This window comes from Onychomys torridus, unplaced genomic scaffold (genome assembly GCF_903995425.1).
Source record: "Onychomys torridus unplaced genomic scaffold, mOncTor1.1, whole genome shotgun sequence".
Lineage (NCBI taxonomy): Eukaryota > Metazoa > Chordata > Mammalia > Rodentia > Cricetidae > Onychomys > Onychomys torridus.
The window spans coordinates 8,152-31,388 of NW_023411822.1; the positions used below are offsets into that span (position 1 = coordinate 8,152).

Genomic DNA, 23,237 nt, shown 5'->3' on the forward strand with positions numbered 1-23,237 from the left:
CTGTTGTCTCTCACCACAATATTAGTACTTGGTACTATAAGAATAAATTTGACCATTGCTTATTTCAATAAAGTTTTGACTTGAGCCACATGTATCATTGAGGGAGATAATCTGTCTAGGTTTATTTCCTATGACAAGATATTTATTACATTTTTAAAGAAAGAGAATGAGCTCATTTTAAAGACAATTTCCACTTGTCTTATGGTCAATGTTTCACTACTTCAGATGCTTTAAGAAGCAAATTCCAACTTCTTCAGTTAATCACTGCAGAAAGTTGCTCAGGAAATGAAAGGGAGAATGAGTTATCCTCCATAAGATCCCACAGGGCACACAGACCACACTGAGGATTAAGTAGGCACCATGCCCTGCAGTAGATGGAAACACAAAGTGAACTCAATGGAGATTTATGTCTTTTTCTATTTGTATGTTTGTTTACTAGACTGTATTGGTTTTATTTACATATGTAGTTATTTATCATACATGTCTGTGTGCTTAACAGAGAAGGAAAAAGAAAGGGTGTGTTTTTGGGCAGGTAGAAAGATGGAGAAAATCTGAGAGGAGTGAAATAAGGAAATCCATGATAAAAATACAGTATATGGCTGGGCGGTGGTGACTCAGGCCTTTAATCCTAGCACTTGGGAGGCATAGGCAGGTGGATCTTTGTGAGTTTGAGGCCAGCCTGGTCTCCAAAGCGAGTTCCAGGAAAGGCGCAAAGCTACACAGAGAAACGTTGTCTCGAAAAACCAACCAACCAAACAAACAAACAGAAAACAAAAAACAAACCCAAAAACCCCATATATGCAGCACATGAAAAAAACTATTTCCAATAAATAAGAAAATTTAAAAAAATTGAAATCATGATACCTTGTAAGTTTTGGGGACTCATAATTATCTGTTTTTTCATAATTTAGCTTACTCATCATTTGCTTAGATATTATGGTTTCCAATTATATTTTTCTGTCTTTTCTATTTTTCCTCTTTATTGATGGAAAATATCTTTTTTAAATGCATGATATATTCTAATTTCAGTTTCCCTATTCTCTTTTTCTCATGCTCAGATCAAACACCATTCTATCTCTCATTAGAAAACAGTCTGCTATCTATGGAGTAATTATAAAATATAATATAATACAGTAGCATATAAACAAAATCTAATATATCTTAATAGTACAAAACTACAACACAAGAGGAAAATTGTCTAAGAAAGCATATAAGAAAGAGGTATAAACATAGAGACACACTTGTTCACACTCTCTGGAACCTTATAAAACCACTTATCTTGAAGCCACAATAAATACAAAAATCCAAAATATAAAATAAAAGAGAAAAAATGCAAAGCCCAGACAGGACTGATACAAGGAAGCTCCAAAGACATGATTGAGTTTGTTTTCTCTTGGCAATCTACTGCTAGCTCTGCAGTCTATACTTAAAAGAATATTTTGTTGCCTTTGTGAGACTCTCAGAGTAAACTAGACTTTAATTTACAATTTCATAGGAAGTGGAAATATTTATTGGATAAGGAAAGAAGGAATGTGAACACTCTAGTTCTAGCTCTGGGGTCCAAGTTATTTAGGACCAGTGCAGGCCTTGTGTATGCTGTCTCAGTCTCTGTGAGGGCATATGTGCATCTATCTCATTGATGTAGATGGTCTTGTTCTCTTGCTGTACTCTATCCCTTCAGCCTCCAACAACCTTTCTGTCTCATCTGTCATAGGGTTCCCTGAGCCATGAGGGGAGGGAATAGATGGAGGCACACAATTTAGGGCAGAGAATTCCAAGATCTAATATTCTCAGCATAATGTCTGGCTATGGGTCTCTATATTGACTCTCATCTGTGGCTTGATGAAGCTTCTTTGACAAGAGTTGAAGAAGGCCCTGATATAATCCAGAATGTCATTATGAGTCATTGCTATGTTATTTACTGGAACGATATTATTTGGTTTTCTCTAGACCCTTGAGCTATCTATCTTTAGGTGCTTTGAAACATGAAAATAGTGTCAGGTGTGGTTTCCATTTCATGGATTGGACCAAAGTCAAATCTGATGTTTTTGGTGACTCCTCCAAGATCTATGCCACTATTGCTGTTTCTTGTATTGCAGGCTGTATACCTGTGTGTGAACATATGTTTGTGTGTGTGACTGTGTCTATATTTCCATGTATTCTACATACTTTACTTTGTGTTGATAATCTTTGTACATCCTGTTAATGTTGGGTTTTTCCTGTTTGTTCTCTGAATAGAGAGAATATATTTTTAAAAGTGAGCAAGGTGAATCTATTCTCAAAGATAGAATGTGGCTGGTTTTAAATTTAATTAATATTGTAGATAGAATTAACACTCTTATTTATTCTTTAAATTTTATAGCCTGTGAACTATAAAAAACCTGATTACAATGAATGAGAAGATACAAGGCATACAGCACGTAAGGTCTTAAACGTTTATGCAAATGTATATTATACAAGAAATAAAATGTGTCAGAATTATACATGTCATATGAAGTATTGATAAAATATGAGGAAACAATTGTTCATAAATATGCAGGAGTTACCTAGTACACATTTTCAGGTGAAATAATACAGAGCAATTTATCAAAAGTGAATAAGTATAAATGACTGAGTACACAAAACATTTGGACATCTACAATCAATGATAGCCATGAGCACAGGTTCTATAGAAGTGGTTACAGCAGGGATTTTCACATTCCTCACAGATTTAACAGTACCATCAGGAAACTCACTGGGGAAATGTCTGATCAACTGTTATCTGATTTGAGTTATAATTAAGTGATAAACTGGTCTTTATTATAGTCCAGTATTTATCTCATTATGAAATTAATTAGCAGAGTAATATCTTTATGTGTAAATCGTATTCATTTTTTTAAAAATGTGCCTTCTTTCTTAACAAAAACAGACATGAAATGGAAACACAAATCCTGAAAACATAACAAGGGCATCAAGACACATGGATACATGTAAAAATGTTTGATGCTATAAAGGCAAAAGTTATGCAATGTTGAAAAGGTGAAGAATGCAAAAACGTCCCATTCATCTTTTCTTTAATATTAATTGAGATATATAATGCATTTTATTGAAATAGGCTTTCTAGTTTAGAGAAATATGTAAAAAATGTTAGAAGAGTAGAGAATAAAGATGGATTTCAATATTAAATGAAAGCAATCAATATAAAATTTTAAATTGCTCTATGATATCTGAAAATTGGATTCATGCTAAACAGACTTGAAGACTTGTATATAATTAGGAAAAACATGGACTAAGCTGTAAGATCCACTTTTCTTCCTCAATGTGCTCTGTTCCTGACATGATGAAGCACATTACTATGTGGTCTGAACAAAATAATATAGCACTTAGGGAGAAATATGCATCCTAGGAGACCTGCACTGGAAGACAAGATGGAGAAGACTTCCATGGCCACCATGAGTTTCCCCTTGGTGCTGTGGTAGACAGGGAGGAAGGTGACCCACACACTGAAGAACACCAACATGCTGAAAGTGATGAACTTGGCTTCATTGAATGTGTCAGGCAGGTTCCTGGAGAGGTAAGCCACAGTGTAGCTCCCAAGTGCCATGGAGCAGAGGTATGCCAGGACAGAATGGAAGGCAATAGTGGAGCCCTTGTTGCATATAATAATTATGTAGCCATGTTCAGAGTAAGCATCTTAGTCAATATAGGGAGGAGAGGTGCTCAGCCAAATTCCACAGAGCACAAGTTGGATAAGGGTGCATATAGGAATAATAAGGTTAGTAGCTCTTGATATCATTATCCATCTTATCAGTCTCCCTGGCAATGTGATCTTGAAAGCCAGAACCACAGTAACAGTTTTGGCCAAGACTGAGGAGAGAGCCACAGTGAACAGAACTGCAAATGTGCTCTGCTGCAGGATACAGGTGGCTGTGTTGGGATGGCCAATGAAGAGCAATGGACAGAGAAAACAGAAGATCAGAGTGATGAGCAGGATGAAAGAGAGAGCCTGATTGTTGGCCTTGACAATGGGATTGTGGTGATACTTCACAAAGACCCCAAGAACACCAGCTGTTAGTGCAGAGAAGCCCAAAGCCAAGTAAGTGAGTGCCATCCCCAAAGGGTCTTCATAGGCCAGAAAAGTTACTGCTTTCTGGAGACAGTGGTTCTTCTCTGTGTTTGCATAATGACTTTCTGGACACTTCACACAATGGTCCATATCTACTCAGGAATTAAAGTTATTGTGAGTCTCTACTCAGGTTCCAGTTTTATCTCAAGCCTCTTCCCAGCAACAGCTCTCTGGCATTTGCCCACGTTTCCTTTGTTGTTTCAGACTAAAGTAAATCTGTTCTTAATAGTAACAATTAACAAATACTCTCTAATCAATCATTTCAGTTCATTACTGCCCATCTTCTTTGTTGAATATGAAATTAACAAGTCTGTCCTTCTCATTGCCATAAGTAAATATATTATCAATTAAGTGATGATTAATATTTTAAATTTTTATTGTCATAAATTATTGAATTAAGTTATATAAACCTGATTCATCATAGAATCACCTCCTTCTGAATTCCCTTGTGTGACTTTGTCATGTTAATTAACTAATTAAGTTAGTTAATTCTTTACATACCCTGACATTTCTTCCTTTTAGCTTTGTTCTCATACTCAGTATCAAAATTAATCTATTTCCATAGAATTTATTGAATTTTCCAGTGTGTTTATTCTCTGATAGTGCTTGTGAGAATGATGATTATTAGGTTCTTGAAAGATGGAAAAACTCCCTTTATGAAAATGTTTAATCATTCCCAGGGAGTTTTATATCTATCTGTTAAATATCTAAACTCTTGTTTTAGTCTTAGTTGGTAATGGAATAATTTTGTGATGCTTCATTTTTTCTAATTTGTGAATTTCATCTTGAATTAAAAAGATATAAGTATCAATGAACTTATTGCATATTTTCAGTAAAATAAATCTCTTTCATACTTTAATTAAAAATATTTGATATTTTCTCAAAGTGGAATTTGCAATTTAATTGTTGTTGAAAATTCTAATTAAAAGCCTATTGACTTCATCATTTTGCTACTGTGCACAGAACCTTTTATTCCATTATCAGTATTTTATTTATTTTTTCTAGATGGGCCTTCCTGCTGTGCTCACACTCTCAAGGCACTATGACTCTACTGTATTTTGTGTGTTTACATCTATTGTTTCTAAACAGAGCAAGAATGCTTCATATACACAACCCCATGTATTCTTTATGCACAGGGTACATAAGTCATGATAAGTATTTTACAAATATGTAAGTATGGTTGTTTTCAATACAGATACACTTCATTTTACAGGATTTGAGGTAGAGGATTCACTGTTTTGAAATATTTAGCATTGATCTGTTACTCTTAAGGAGGACCTGGTTTCAGTTGTAAGCACCCACATGGTGTTCAGTGCTATCCATGCCTCCATCATCAGGATATCTGAATCCCTCTTCCAACTTTGATGTGCACTAAGCAAGTACATAGTACACTTACATGCATACAGGCAATACTCAATGATAAAACAAAATGAATGAAAATCTAAAATAAAACATTTAAAAATAGGTCCACAGTTAAATCAAATTTGACCTTTCTGATAATCTCAGATAAGCATAGAACTAAGACTGAAATTATGCATATAAGTGTCATAAGGATCAAACCATTAAATGTGTGTTCACTATAAACTAAGTATGCTTTGAAATGCATGAAAAGTCAGGAATTTACAGTTGTGTGTGTGTGTGTGTGTATGTGTGTGTGTGTGTGTGTGTGTGTGTGTGTGTAATGCCACGGTGAATCAGGCAGAATGCTCTATTCTGAGTAAAGCTGTTCTCTGAAAGTAACAATGGCTATAATGCACCAAACAAATGAGCCAAGTATTAATTTCAATGGCTGGAGCACCATTTAAACTGGTGACAAAAATGAACCAAAACACTTTTACTTCTAACTGAAAGAATCACAGGACTTATCACTACTGTTTCTTCACAGAACTTGTTCATCTGCTTAGACCTTTCAGAACACTGTAGAGAGGTGGGAAATACCCCAGGATCACTGACACTTACCTGTCTCATTGGAAATCTCATTATCTGGACAAGGAGTGCAATCATAGCAGCAGACAGGCTTGCCCTCCTGGGGGGATTTTCTGAATCCAGGAACACAGCTCTCACTGCACACAGAGCGAGGAAGCTGAGAAATATACAAAAGAAAATACTCAGGAATGTATAGTTTTAAAACGATTAAAATATTTTTTTAAATATTGAACGGTGAGATGGTAAGTTTTTATATATTTTTACCAGATTCTTGTTTTGATGTACTACTTCTTTCTAATTTCAATATATTATACCAGTGAAGATCAATGTGTTTAAACAATGATGCAACTACAATAGAAATCTGAACAATTGGGAAATTATAACAAGAAGGGCAAAATCAGAAGTTTGGTCACTGAGTCTTGTCTAAATGGGCTGCTGTAATGGCATGTGGATACTAGTGTGTACTTCCTGACAGCTGCAGTGAGCAGCTTTTTTCCCCAATGGTCTGCTTAATTTACACTAGTCAACATGACAGGTTTTACAATTATCATATAAAATAGTCTTTGTGAATCTCTGTGAGCAATGACCCACATTAGGGTAATTGAAGCAAGAAGACCTATTCCACAATCAGGTATCACTATTTCATTGGCTGTTGTTAAAGACTGAATTAAAAACAGAAGGAGATGTGAAGAGCAGTGTTCACATCTATCTTCTTCCGGACTGAAGATACAACAGGACTCACTTTCTCAGACTCTTGCCAACATGATTGCCTGAATCATTATGAACTGCTCATGACAAATGTAACCCTATAAAGTCATTGTTATTATGTTATGCTGACTTGGTTTTTCTGATTGCTTGACAAATTGCTTTCTCTTTTTTTTTCAGAAAGACATGTGTGTAAACCATGCACATGTGCCTTCCATACTATTTTGCATTACCACGTGTCTGAAATCAAATGACCATGCACTGATATTTTTAATCTGGCAGTCAAATTACTACATTTGTCAGGTCATTTCAGGACAAGAATGAAATCTTAATGAATAGACACTGTATTTATTACTGGAAATAAGTTCCCACAGAAGAAAAGTATAGAAAAATAAAAAATCACATTACTCAGAATAATGCAATAAAAACTTCCTCATATGACAGTCATTTTGTGCATACAGATTGGCATTCTGTAAGGAACCAACTCTCATTACATCCACAAACAAATGTTTATTGATATAGAGATCAAAGCAAGGAGATAAGATCCAGCCCACCTCTGCAAATCCTGTAGCCCACTGTAGCATATGGTCAGACAAGAAGAGTTCTTGGCCCTGTGGAGCTTTGGGAGAAAATGTTCCAACTTTCATCTTTTGTCTGAGACCATCTGGAAAATTCCAGAGGTTGAAAATATCATATTCTGTTTCTAATTTCCTTTGTGAATCCAAAACCATAAGTTTACCAGCACCATTTTTGTATTGGATATTCTTGAGATAAGGGTGAAGCTACAAGAGATACAGAATTTCATGATGAATGTATTCACAGAAAGATCAACAGAACCCAATGAAGTAGTGGGCTTATTGTCCTAAATCCCTGATAGGAATTGTAAGCTACATCAAGCTATAAACACTTTAATGGATGAAGATTAAAATTGAATATATCATAAAGTTTCTTGTTAGTTAATTTCAAAAGAAATAATTCACACACACAAACACACAATAACAAGCAAACAAGCAAAATGATTTAATCAATTGTGGTGATGTATTGTGTCCCACAATATATTGTGCACCCTCATAAACTTTATCTGTGGATTGGAGCAAAAAGGCCACCTACTATAGTAAACATAGAGGTCAGGAAATGGTGCTCTTGCCTTTAAGCCTGTCACTAGGGAGGCAGAGATTGGTCTGGACCTCTGTGACTTCAAAGCCACCTTGGGGAACAGATGAAGGCATGGCGACACATGCCTTTAATCTCAGCACTAACCATAGAGGTCTGGAGGTCTGTACAGAGAGACTTGAAATGATGTAGCTGGGCAGACAGAGAGAGGAAATGAGATGCAGAACAGAAATGCATATAGGTGTGGGTATACAGGAAGTAGGTCTCTTTGGCTGAGGATCTCCAAGTGGTAAGAACACTGCTGACATTTTTCTGCTTTTCTGATCTCTTGCTTTTAACCCCAATATCTGGCTCCAAGTTTTTTAATTAATGAGCCTTTTAGCAATTTGTCCTACCATCAATGAATGTTGAATCAAGCAAATTTCCACAATAGTAATCTGCTCAAAGTTTCAGTTTGTAAATTGGGGTGTTAATGTCCAAAATGAAATAAAATGATCAATTAGGAATCATAACCATACCTCCAATATTTGAACGTTAAGGATCTAATAGAATTTGACAATTAAAGATCTAGTTCTCCTATTTCTCTTCTGCAATATCCTTAGAGATAATGGGGTTTCAATTGAGTATAGAATCATGAGGAAATTCTGAGTCAACGTGTAAGACAAATCAGATAATGATGTACCCACATTAATCTTGATTTTCATGTTCAACCTGAACAATGACACATGTGTCTGCAAAGTCTTCTAGATACGAATTACCTATAGTCTCTCAGATGATTTTTGGTAAAACCTGCCAGAGTATAAAATCATGTTTTGTTTGCTTTTAGGAAACCTCAGTATGCCACAGTGCATTTAATAATATATACAGAAAGAGAAATTACCTCCCAAGGATGGGTATTTTCATGGGGGTGAATTTGTATTTGTTTGAGAGTCATCTCATGGAGACTGTGAGCCACAGCATATACAGAATTATATATATTGTAACCCTCTTCAGTCATCTCCATTTCTAAAGCATTTCCAGGCAACATTTCCAAGGAAGCATTGGGTAGACAGTTATCCAAAATTTTACAGTCAGGTCCAGAAAATGAGCAATTGAAATATATGTTCCACAAAAGAGCAAGGATATAGTCTTCTGGGTATTTGGAAGGCCTGTATGTCTGGATAAACTTCTTAAAACCAGAAATCTCAGCATGGTGATGTGCAAAAATGAGACTACCATGGAATGGATCAAATATGAAATAAGGAGGACCAGTAGCTATATCCCATTGGATCTTAATGATCCAGACTTTCCAAATAGTTGAATGTATTTGTATATATAATATTAGATAATATAAATAGTCAGTGACATCATAAAGGAAAACAACATTTGCAGATGATTTCAGGATACTTCGATGAATTGATCTGACTTCCAAGTATATGTGAAAGTCGCTGTCCAGAATCATTTCTACAAAAGCCACACACACTCTGTCCCTGTCCATCTCTCTTCTCAAGTGTGGTAGAATCTCAGCCCCATGGTGGTCATCTGGGAGAACCAGTCCCACCCAGGTCCAGTTGAAATGAACCATCAAAATGACAATGGCATGGGACAGAGAAATGTCCTTTTGTGCTGTCTGGTAGAGAGAAGAATACTGGACTCTGTCACTTAGGATAGTATCAAATGGCCCAAAAGTAATCTGAAGGAAATTTCAAATAGGAAACAAAAGTGATAACACTGACAAGGAATACAGCTTTGAACAAGAGGTGACACTTTACTTTGGTATAGACTACCTCCTGCTCATGGTATTTTAAACTTGCATCTTGTTTCTCAAAGTATTTATAGAGAATTGCTCACAAGACACAGAGTTTTCTAAACACACACTATAGGCTCCAGCATGTTCCCCTTCTCTATCTCAAAGAAATATTTGAGGACAGATTATCAATTACCTGATTTATTTCTTTTGATAGATGAATGTCACAGCTTCACTTCTTTACATTGAAAACATCTCAAATGTCTGCAGTTTAATATGGGTTTCTTGTTCCCTACCAGACATGTTCCTCACCTGTGGATATTTGTAGAGATTCAGCAGTCTCCCCACTTGTACAGATGTTTCCCATTCAGTTCCTGTAAGTAAAGCAATAGCCTTTTTCTTCCTTCTACATGTGTAATTGGGAATGTGTACTCCCATTCCTGTGAGGCAAAAAAACGCTTGCTGCATAATAGCCCATAGATTGTTTTCTACATTGTAGAGCTCAAATCCTAGAGATATGTTGGGTAAAATGTGAGTGTTCCTGTTGATCTCCTCAATGGCAAATATGAAGGCCAAAGGAAACTGGTAGCTCCTCAACTTGAACCTGCAGAGAAGGATTGTCAGTATTCATGGTGTGGGCTCATATCATGTCTAACAGTATGATTCTGGACTACATTGCAGATGATAAGGTACCAATGGCTTTTATACCTCCAATGTTATATATCTATAAACAAAAATTTTTGTCATCATGATAATATTTTTAATACCATGGTATATAGTAAGTGATGGTTTAATTACCTAAATTACTTGGGTGTGTCTAAAATTTTCTGACAGGAACCTTGACCTAGACTGATATTAACCTTGGAATCTCTAGTATGAGGGAACACAAATAAAACCCCCTAAGTTTTTTACTTTACTGATATAATCGGCTGAAGGAGACCTCCATCTTTAAAGGCTCCTCTGTTCAGTACTATAAAAACCTCAACTGCCCCACACCACAATAACTCTGTCTGTACAAAGATGGAGAGACTGCAGCCTTTCACTTGTTTTGATAAAGATCCAATAATGCTTATGGGAATGTCTGCCAATGTTGAAAGTATTAATCACAAAGCACCCTTGGATCTGAACCTGAGAGTGTTTAGGAGTTCAGCATCAAACCACATATCTTTGAACAACCTTCCCTCTCTCCCATGACATCTCCCTCTCCTTTCTGAGAGCCATACAATGAAGAGCAAATGACTGAGTGAACTTCCTCTAGTTTAACAATCTACATTCATAACTTGAATCCCCTGGGCTACTTTGTGGCAAGTTTTTGCTATTTCTTCCATCTGCCTGCCTTTTTCTTTATCCCTTTACTATGTTCTTACCTCGCACACAAAACAGATTACACAACAACCTTGAATGTCCTGATAGGAGTAATTACATTATCCTGGAGCTGAGTTCAACTTGAACAGAATATATGACCTGGTTTATTGCACACATGACTTGAGGATCCTCATCAAGATGGAAGCAACCATTTGACTTAGAGGTTAAGTTTGCCTCTGATATCATAAAGCAAGCATATTCAATGTAAGTTCGTGGGACAATCCAAACTGGTGACCACTGTTATATGTCATTGTCCCATTGAGTCCAATAGGATCCATATACCCATATTATACGTGACTGTAGAGAAAATATCAGACCTCTGTGGTGTTTATTTTGTCATCATTAATGTTTTTCCTTCATTTTGTTTTAACATTAATAGGTTATTAGATAATAAAATTTCTAGCTTCTAAAAAGATCCTTGTTAAAATCACAAAACTCAACATTGATTCTAAGGATAAATTGCCATGTGAGAGACAAACTGTAGCTAGGAAAGTGCTTCTATGGTAGGCTCTACTGGATCTCACTGCTGGTTCTGACTGGTAAGTCCAAGTCATTTTCCTCTAACTGAGGAAAAATGTCCTTTACCCTTATGCTAGTTTGTTATCTGAATGTCTGCTCTTGTTTCTGCTCAAACTCACAACATGTTGAATAAAGATCCCTCTGAGTGAGATTTTTCTTTTACAATGAAAAAGATAAAAATTTAATCTCAAAATAATAATCATAAAATCTTCTTTTTTTAAACAATTTGTCTTTTATATTTTTTATGCATAGACTGTCCACATGAAATTATGGTTTGTTTTTCACATCAGGTCATTAATAACAAAATGGTTATAAGTAAACACTCCAAAAAGAAGAATAGTTGACTTGGCCCTAGGTTATTTTGTTCATAGTAATACTCAGCTTAAAACAAGAAACCTTAAATAAAATATGTATTTAATCAACCTGACCACATAGGTAAAATAAATAGACATGACTATATTCCTGCACACTTCTTTGGAATAACTAACCTGACATTCTACATGTAAATTTAATGTGTACTTTAAGTCAAAAGAGATATGGAATCATACAGTTCTAGTCAATATGTATCTCCATGATGCTTATTCCAGCTCTAGTTCTACAGTATGGTTCATTGTGCTTAAGGGTATCAATTACCTTTATGATATTATTGTTCCTAAACCAGGATATACTGATCATATTGGAAAATGGCCCTCATTTATGTCCAAATTAGTGATATGTGTTTTTAAAAGTAACATATATATATATATATATATATATATATATATATATATATACACATATATATGTATATGTATATTCATACATACATGAATGGATATACAGAAATAAATACTTTAATAGTTCTAAGTGTAGTTTCCAGGAATATATAAATATAAAATTTTAAACCTACAAAGTTAAAGCAGACAGTCATCAGCTCAAAAGTTTAACTTGTAACAATAACTCTCTGCTGATAGCCAGATCTTCTGTCAATAGCCAATGGTTAACTTTTAAACCTTTTGCCCCTTATAGTCAAGAAATGCATGGGTCAAAGTTAACTTCTAATAGTTGTTTCTATGTGACTTCTAGCATGTATCTCATGCTTGATTTCTGTGTATATCCTTCTGTATGCTGTGAATGTATTGCTCCAATTGCTTAAAAAATAAAGTGCTGATTGGCCTATAGCCAGGCAGGAAGTATTGATGGGACAGAGGGAGAGGAGAATTTTGGTCACAAAAGGGCTGAGTCAGAGAGACACTGCCAGTCGCCACCATGAGAACCAAGATGTTAAGGTACTGGTAAGCTATGAACCATGTGGCAAGGTATAGATTTATAGAAATGTGTTAATTTAAGTTCTTGCTAGCAGGAAGCCTGAGCCATTAGGCCATACAGTTTTAATTAATGTAAGCCTCTGTGTGTTTATTTGGGTCTAAGAAGCTGAAGTCCAGGTGGGTCTGGAGATAACTCCAGCTACAGTTGATATATCTACTTGACTCCTATCATGAGCCCCTTGCATGATGTTCACTTTTGCTATAAAAAGTTGGATGAAACCCTCCCCCTTTACCACAGCTTAATAATCCCAAACTCTGGCTGTGATCTCAGACAGCTGATAAAATTTGTCCCCTACAGAAAATTTCTTTTTTTTCCTTTGATTTTTTTTCCTGGAAAAAAGTATGCTTCTAGTTTAATAAACTTGGTTGTTCAGTACCCCATTATTATATTATTATGCTACACTGGATCCAACAATAACAATATTTCCCAACAATAAAGCATCATTAAAACAAATAAAAGAATAAATATGTGTTTGAAGAGCCAATACAGTGATTTTGTTCAATCTCTCAAGTTAAAGAACAGTTACCTTCATACCTTCAAATGAAGAAAAATGACCTCAGAGGGACATCTTAATAGTTAATACAACTTGAAAAAATCAGAAGCTGACTTGACAATATTTTTAAAATGTAGGGGTTGGATACTATTTATGAAATGATAAATTATCTTCATACGTACTAAGTAAAGAATTATCAGTGTGACCAGGTCTGGGTCATCATACTGTCGTCAGAAAGACCTTACTTATTTTCTGTAAGTAAGCCCTATGAAATCATGGGTTCTCAAAAGTGAACTTTGATAGAATGAAACTTGTTATCAATAAGAGCTTAAAGAGAAGGGGTTGACATAACTCAAGCACCTCTCATTGTATGAATATTCTCACAATACATAGTAAATTTATTTGACAAACCTCCTATGTCTCATGCTTTGTTCATTTGGTTATTAATTACATCAAAAGTATGTAGGATTGTGTGTCCAGTTGTAAAAGGGTGTACTTGTTATCGCTATTCTTATTTATCTACCTAACTACATATTATAAGATCTGAGTGGTTGGGAGATATTCTTTTATTCCAGGTATTTCACACACTTCCTTAATCTAGATCTATAGGCAGGATGACACATCTTTAATGAGGATCATATATGATGGAAGCCTATACATGGACATGGAAGACAAAAACTTTTGTTTTTTTCCTGCTTGCTATCATTCCACTACCAAGTCCATTCAATCACTGTAATTACTGTCATTAGAACCTATGTCTTCTGGATTCCATAATATATATCACAATAAGTGGCTTTGAAATTTCTCTTTTTGGCTTTTGTTTGGTTTTGATTTTTGAGACATGGTTCATCTATGTAGCTTTGTGCCTTTCCTGAAATCACTCTGTAGCCCAGACTGGCTTTGAACTCACAGAGATCCACCTGGCTCTGCCTCCCAAGTTCTGCTATTAAAAGTGTGTGCCACCACCACCCACCTGATGAAATTTCTAACTCTGGGATTTATCTTGATAGCCTCCATTATGTACTCAAAGGACTATATGTTTACATGTAAACGTTTCAAGTTTTAAAACATATTCATTGATTAGTAATGCACACAACAATAACTACACTGGCATCAGAGATAAAACAAATCTTAATGAACACATTAAAAATAAAAAACATGTAAATACAAAAAATAATACATTGATAGAATTTTAAAGCTGGTTCAAGAGTATTCATGCTATTACATATTATGCACAAATTCAACAAACACTCTAACACACATGCATGAGAAGAGCTAGAAAAGAGAATGTTCTCATCATGAAGAAATGGTTAATATTTTGGAGAAATGTACATCTAGTTATGTAACATTTAAATAAATTTAAACTAATAATGAAAACAATAAAGAAAATTAAAACCAAAAAATGTATTTAAATTATAAAAAACAACAAAAATTAAAAACAAAAAATGATAAAACATTATTCACAGTGATAGAAAATCTTCAAGACAGAGTGAAGTTTTTTGGAATGAGAACAGAAGAGGAATTCTGTATCATATGTCATTTACTTCTCTTTTAAAAGTCTGATGAGCCTCCAGAATGATTTCCATAACATCTCTACATTTTAATGCCCACCAACATCAAATGATTTCTCTTTGCCAAAAGACTTTCAAATTCTTATGGTTAGATTTTTTTTTGATGATAACCATTATTCCAGGGTAAGCTGGTACTTATAGATAGTTGTAATTACCTTTACACCCTAATGGTACAGCCAAATACTTTTTAATCAAGGAGGAAAATGAGCAGTTGAGGACAAACAGCTTACACAACAAAGGCAGCTGACATGCTGGGTATCAACATACAAGAGAGTGAAAAGGAAACATTACCCTCCACACTGCATAAGAATCATTTCAAATTGATCACAGTCCTTAGCTTAAAACACGAACACTGAATGTGATAGAAGAATACACACCTAATAATTGCCAACCATTAATGTAGGCAAGAACTTATTGAAGAGAATAACAAGGTTACACCAAATATCCTTAGATATCAAAAATGGGACCATACAAAATAAAGCTGCAACTAACAAAACTAAACAGAAAAGTATTCTGTACAGCTAAAAAAACCTATCATCAGAACACCACATAATGGGAGCAAACATGTTTCATTTTTTCTTTAGACATTGGACTCATGTCCAAAAGTTTCAATTAATTTAAGAATCTACAAATCAAGGAAATAAAGCCTACACCAAGACAATGGTAATTACATGAACAGATTCTGTACCAAAGAAAAATACATACAACTAATACCTACTTTAAAAAGTTTTCAACATCACTGATATAGGCAAAACAGAAAAAAAAAACCCTACACATTGATTGTTACCAGTGTTTTGAGTAGAGTAAGGATGTTTCAAGATACAGATGAGCACCAAGAGACTAAATACAAAAATGTGCACTATGGATTTCTGAATGTTTCCCATTTCTCATCATTTCCATTGAAAAATTAAAAAAGATAGAATGTGGTAGAAATTCAGTTAAAATGATAATATGAATGACTGAAAAAATTATTCGTTGGTAAAACCATTGCTATTTCAGGGACCATTAAATGACATGGAGTTTACATTATTAATGGGGGTAAATAGACTAGACATAAGCAAATGTTATGTCCTTTAATGTAATATGATGTTAAATATATAAATAAGATGTTTATTGGAAGAAAGTAGCAAATTAGAAACATTATGAAGTACAAACTACAAGGAATATATTTTTTAAAGTGGAAATTTTCTCCAAGGCAAAGGACACTGTCAAAAGAACAAAACAGCAGACTACAAAAGGCAAAGTATCTTCACAAACTGTATATCAGAGGGCTGATTTCCAAAATATATTAAAACTCAGGAAACTAGACATTGAGAGACCAAATAATCCAATTCAAAAATAGGGTAGAGACCTAATCAGAGATTCTCAACAGAAGAATCTCAGATGGCTGAGAATCACTTAAAGAAAAGTTCAACAGCCTTAGCTATCAGACAAAGGTAAATCAAAAGAACATTGGTCTTCTAACTTATACAAGTCAGAATGACTAAGATAAAAAACTCAGTGGCAACTATTCCTGGTGTGGAGATATATATATTTATGACTTATGAGGGTAAAATAAAAGTATACACTCAGACACATAAATACAATTGCAATAGAATATATTCCTGGTCACACATTCAATGTGCTTTTTGTTGTGATTATCAGAGAGAAAATACTTGTGTGGATCCAATCAACAAGTGAGGAGGATCAAGTAAGAGGGCAAAAGACAAAACAAACTCACTTTCCATATTCAATCACACAGGCACATTCATGTGAATGGATTTCTGTCACCATATTTGCTATGTCAATTTCAGACTAAGCTGTCAAAACATATTTATGTCTACCAACTTTTCCTCCCTGATCATGTTTCCTGTTCTATATTCCAGGGCTGATAACTTGGCACTCCATCCAGGTTTCAGCATAAACACAATTGTATTTCAAGGACCTGAATGTATCTTCACTCCTCATTGTCTATCTGCTGACTCTCATCCTGTATCTTGCTTGCTTCTTTTCTTTTCACAGGGTTTTATTCTAAGTGGAATGCAAGCTATCTTCCTCCATTTCAGAACTTAATAGGTGGATTCTACAGCTACAAAAATGTCTGCATGGAATAAAACAAATCTTACATCCTTCAAAAATATTCCTACATAGACTTTTCTCTCCAGAAGAATCCTCTCAATTCTATCATTTTTCTGCTAATACCCTCTAATCCTACACGCATCAACCTAAGAAACAGCACTCAGATGTCACCAAAAACATCTACGTGTCTTGCAGAACACACACATATCAGTTGTAAACAATTAGAAAACTGTAATGAAATAGAATGGTGTAAAAGTAACAGGATCTAATATATTACTAATCAAAATTATAGATACAAATTGTAAGACATTTTGAAATCAGTTTAACAGATGAAGTCCCCAAACCAAATTTTCATATTCTGACTTTCATAACAACAGTAGCTAACCCAAGGAAGTCCCGCTCACTCTACCATCACACAGAAGACTCTCTAATGACTGCAATTTATGGCATTATTTCCTCCCCAAGTAGAAAAACTACAATTTGGAAATTGCCAAAAACAACATGTCACCTTTTAAAAAATATTCTGTCTGCTGAGAAAGCCATGAAAATGTCCCTTAACTGAAAAGCTAAAGGCAAGGCAGAGGAATGTAGACAGATTCAGCTTATGAAGAGTATTAAAAAAAATATGAATTAAAACAATCTCTTCTTTCTTTGAGAGAAGAAAAAAGACACACCTGAAAAAGTTTTGTGAGTAGGATAAAGGGAATGACAGGACGGGAAACTAAGATAAATTCATGTGAAACCAAACTTACTTGAGGACAATGAAATCTGAATTCTGAAAAGAAATAAATTTTAAAAGCACTTACTGTATTTTTGGTTTATCGTCACATAGCAAATTATATGTTTTTGTGCAATAAGAACTAAAAAGTGTAAAAAATGCAGCAATAATCACATTTCCATCACTATGTAAAGGACTTAGTGATGTGCATTGAAAATCATTAAATGAACACAAAGGAACAAGAGTCTCCAGGAGCAAAAAAAGAAAAATCCAAGAGAGCATCATGAAATAGCACACTGTAAGCATGGGGGACACGGAGCTCAATGTGTTCAGCAGCTACATATAGGGATCATGTTTTTGTGAGCAGAAGAGTTGGTAATATTTTTGGTGATTAAAGTCATTACTCTAATGACATATAGTTTTGACAAGCCTGTTTTACACTCCATGGAGAATTTTGAACAATTTTCTTCCCTGAGACTTCCCATCTGAGACCCTGCACTCAAGATAAAAACAAGCTTCAAAATACAGTTGTGAATTTTCTTTAACCACAGGCCCCATGACTTAAAGAGTAAAGAACATCAAAACTCCAGGGAAGACACCTCTTGAATAGCCTTGGCAAGAGTTACATGACACAGTTACTCAGCATGATGCAAAGACCTTGCAAGAGAGGATGCCAAGGGGATGAGACAGAAAACATCCTGGAAATGTCACAACCAGACTTGGCTCAGTGAAAATAGTAGGACATCCTGATCTTTAAAATTGATTATCGCCTATACCAATCAAACTTGCCAATGTTCTGGAGGAATCTAAAATCACTTTTCCTACAAATCTTGCATGTCTGACTACCAATATTTCTTCCACATCTCCCTTTATATCGAATGTTATCTCTACCAACTCTGGGAATCTGATGGGCTAAATTTGTGAATTCCAAATTAATGGCTCATTCAATGGTCAGATTATGTTTTCTATTTATATTTTGAACTCAGAGCTACTGTACTGTTGTGTGTTTATCCAATGTTGAATTGCTCAGGTGATATAAAATCCCAATCCCTCCCTACATCCAGAGAAAAGATTCAGAGACTGTTTATGTTTTCTTCAATGCGGTATATTAAATACACCCCCTCCAGTTTCCCTAAACAAATAAACTAAAGCTTGTATACTCAGTGCATCATGTGTAAAGTGTTTATTCATAATACTTTAAAGGATGTAAATCTTAGGAGCAGGAAGTGTAAATTTCATTTCACCTGCACAAATATACCAAACATGTTAGCTACAACTTCACATTGGCTCCATTTTACTACTTTATAGAACCTAAGTGGCTAAGTTGAATATAGCAGCTAGCTTCTAAGGTGAGTACAGCCACATACTTCAATGTTCATCCTGAACAAAAGAACTAGTTCTGAAAACAGTGACAGTTACTGTCACGGGAGCCTCCAGTTTCATTATGTTGACAAAGTTATAAGTGACTCTAAAATGTGTCTCCCAGATGGCTGTGTTATGCCTCTAATCTATGATACCTGTGACTTTGGATTGAAAACATGTGATTTTATGAGTTTATCAGCATGGATAAGGTCATTACTGTTGGACCTGATGTGGCTGGAAAGACCAATAGTCAAGATGGAGAACATGGAAGCCAGAATAGCTGAGAATTCATGATCTGTCTCTCACAGAATCCTAGTCTTTTTCTTTAGATGTTCAGAGTATTAGCAGGGCCAGAGAAACCTTCAGCTTGAATTTCTGTGTTTCAGATTTATAGGAGATTGTGGTGATCTATCGTGTCCCCCAATATATTGTGTCTCACAATAAAATTTACCTGAGGATCAGAGGAGAAAGCTAGCCACTATGTTAGCATAGAAGTCAGGCAATGGTAGCACATGCATTTAGTTCTTTTAATTGGGAGGAAGAGATCTGCCTGGATCACTGTGAGTTCAATGCCACACTGCGAATAGAACCAGACATGGTGATGCAAGCCTTTAATCCCAGCGCTAACCATAGAGATCTGGAGGTCTTTACAGACAGGCAGGAAGTGACAGAACTGGGTAGAAGGATAAGTGATGTAGCTGTGCTGATAGAGCTAATAAAACAACAAGACAAAAAAGGCATAAAAGTTTGAATAGACAGGATGTGGCTCGTGTTGCAAGCTGCAGAGTTGGTGAGGTGAGGTTAGCTGTGGGCTTTCCCTATTCCGCTGATCTCTCTCAGACTTTAACCCCAATTTCTCTTTTTGAGATTTTTATTTAATAAGACCGTTTAGCAATTTGTCTACAGGTGAATATATTTCTCTTGTGTTAAAACACTCATTTTGGGTTAGTTTTGTAGCATCAAAAGAACAAAGCACAATGTGCTAGACGGGTGGGCTGCCTCAAATCTTTTTTCAGGAAACAGTCTCCTGGGTAACTAAGAACAAGCCACATAATTCTCCTATGTGAATGATGAATTTTTGTTCTCATTTTTATTTTATTGTCAGATACTTGGTATTTCATAATATCACTAGGAATTCTGATATATGCTTGTGATCTGTCCCATGTATGCTTAACTTACAATTCATGTCTGTATGACAGAAACAAAACACCTTTCATTTTCATTAGATTGGGGAGAACAAAGTAGACATTGATATGAGAGAGATTGTTATGCGGAACAATGACCTTGAGTCAGGCTACATCTGAGTTACCATTACCTTGTATTTTAATTAGCTTATAAAGTAATGGGTTCACTTAGAATATTTCTGCAGGAGGTTGGAATTTGTTTTCCTCCCCAATTTCTATCATTTAGACATCCTTGGAGTACCCTTCTGCCTCATTCTACCCACATCCTTCCACTTTAAATGTGTCCTGTTTCCGGTTTTTTCTTTAAAGCTGTGTGCTCTTCCCTAGGGGAGACTCTTTCTTCTGCAATCAGAATTCCTTACTTACTATTTCTCCCTTTGAACTTTACATAACAACTTCTCTTATACCAATCAGGACTTCATGGAGATTTTGTGAATATTTTTAACTCAGGGTCTCTGGGTGTTAGTTCTACAGTAGATGGTCTTTCTGGCACCATGCACATAAATTCTAGTATTTTAGAAGATTCTTGGACAACAAGTCAGAAATTTGTTGACCATGACAGATGTTAACATTTTTAGGTGCTCTATTGCTCTTTGGCGGAGCGTTAAGTTAGATGGGAAATTACTGTATGTATTATATATATTCATAGACATATATGCATTCTAGCTATTTTTGTATAGAAAGTTAATAGTGTGATTCCTCTTTAAATTGTCACATTTCCTGTCATTTTGCCCTCCTTCATCCCCCTTCTGCATTTACCTCCCTCCATTTTCCAACTAAAGTCACCCCATCCCGTTTTGTCATTGCTCTCTTCAGATTACTGGTGTACTGATCTTGCCTTTTATTTCCCTCACTCTCCCTGCTGTGGTTACTTTCTCTTTTCCTGATTTATCAATTGCTTGAAATCATGGATTCATATTAAAGATATGGAACTAAGACCCAAAGAAAAGCGTATTGAATAAAGTAGTACAGGATATAATTTGAATATACAAGACACTTGATTTGAAACCCATCACAGTCATGACAAAAGGCCAAAAGGCCAGACATTTTCAAAACTTATATCAATAGCTTAGAGACATGTCTCCAAAATATCACAGGCTGGAAAACCAACATTAAGCAAAAACCATAAAACAGTATGACATCATTGTAATTAGGAATACCAATCCCTCAATAAATATCAACACATACTAACAATGCCATTGTAAGTAGCTCATGATCAACAGGGCAGCAAAGATGTCACAGTACTAGGAAAATGTGAAGCCAACATTTTATCATCTGTTTTTGTGAAGGATTATTTTTAGTTTATTGAATCATGATGAGCAAAATGCTGAACAAATCTCTGAAGAGATACTGAAAGTAATTTACTGATCAACAATAAGCCATTCTGTAGGAGTACATGTGAGTTGGACAAACAACCCTCAAATAATAATACAGAGGCTTATTAATTATGAAACATCAGCTTATAACTTAGGTTTTTTTATAGCTCGTTCTTATACCTTATGTTACCCATATCTATTAATGTACACACTTCCATTTGGCTTGTGGCTATTACCTCTCCTCTCTCATATCTTGCTTGTTCTGATTCCAAGTGTCCTCATCCTAGAACCAAAAGCAAACACAAACTATAGTCCCCACTCTTTCTTTCCTCTTCATCTCATCTATCCAAATTGCTGGCTTCTTTATGGCCAATTCCACTCAGCTAGTCACTTGATTTAAGGTATAATTTTATTAGGTAGTCTCAGGAGTGTCAGAGTGTACTCAAACGTCTTACCACACCAACCCACAACATCTCACGCATTATAATTTCAATTACTTAAGACTACAAAAGTGAAGCCAACAAAATTACCTATTTTCTTTAGGCTGATGTTTTCCCAATTTATTTTTACATTTTAATCTCAGTTGTTTATACTAAAGTAATTAAATATTCCAGTATTTAATATCCAAACAAATAGGTATTATATTTCAAACCCCCAAAACAGTGATTTCAGGCTTACCTAGCATGAAAAAGAAGCTTCTCTTTGGAGCAGAATATGACTAATACAGAGACAAAAAAATGAGCAAATTATATTGAGTAAGATAGGAGAATGGTCAGTCTTAAATGGGACATTTACTTCATATTGTCTCCTCAAAAGCTCCTGAACCTTTGTAAAAGTATGGAAAGATGGTCAGAGTTTGTGGTGTTTAATTTACTATAAGGAAACAGTTTCTTGGTGCAAAAGGAGGCAGTTGAGCATATGAACTCACATTAAGTGTCACAGCATGTACAAGCCTAATGCAGCCACAGGGGCCACAAAATCTCTGTATTAAGACAAAAGGTAGCAATGAAGACATAACACTAATTTTCTTAAGAAAAATACCCCTAATGTTGAAGTAATTGTAAATGGTCTTAGTAAATAAGAAACATAGAGCCAAATACAGAGAAAATAGTCAAAGAGATCAGAGCAAAATCCATGACTAGCTTTAGTTTACCACTAGCAGTAGCTTCCCCAGTGAGTGTTTTTTCCTGCCTGACTTGTGTTTTTATTGCCTTTTCATTCTGCCTTCTCATTGGCTCTAAGCCCAGCTACATGACCTCCTCATCACTGCCTGTCTATACAGACTTCCAAGTCTATATGGTTGCTACTGGGATTAAAGGCGTGTGTCACCACACTTGGCTGTGTCATTGACCACACAAAGACTCTGCCTGCCACATGATTGGATTAAGGGTGTGTGCTTCCACCTGTAGACTTCTGCTTAATGGTTAATTGACCTCTGATTTCCAGTCAACTTTATTTATTAACATACAAATAAAATATCACATTTCATCACAAATAAAAATATCACATTTCCCCCTTTTACTCTAATAAAAAAGAAAAAAAACTAACTACTATAAGAAAAATTATATATCATAAGTACAATAACTATATACAATATATAAGCAATTAATACCTCAACAGTGTCTAGTTTAATGGAAAATGACATTTGACATACTAAGAGAAAATATTCCTTTATCTATCCTATTTTGGTAAATCCAAAAATACCTGATAAACTTTTTATCCTAACTTATAATACTAAGAGAGAACTATCTTATAATGTTTTTCAAAT

The 23,237-nt window shown here is 35.1% G+C and overlaps 1 pseudogene; it reads right to left on the reverse strand.

Annotated features, from left to right (window-relative positions):
* Positions 1 to 3,295: 3,295 nt before the first annotated feature.
* LOC118575376 lies at positions 3,296 to 17,892 on the reverse strand (annotated as a pseudogene).
* Between the last annotated feature and the right edge of the window lie 5,345 nt (positions 17,893 to 23,237).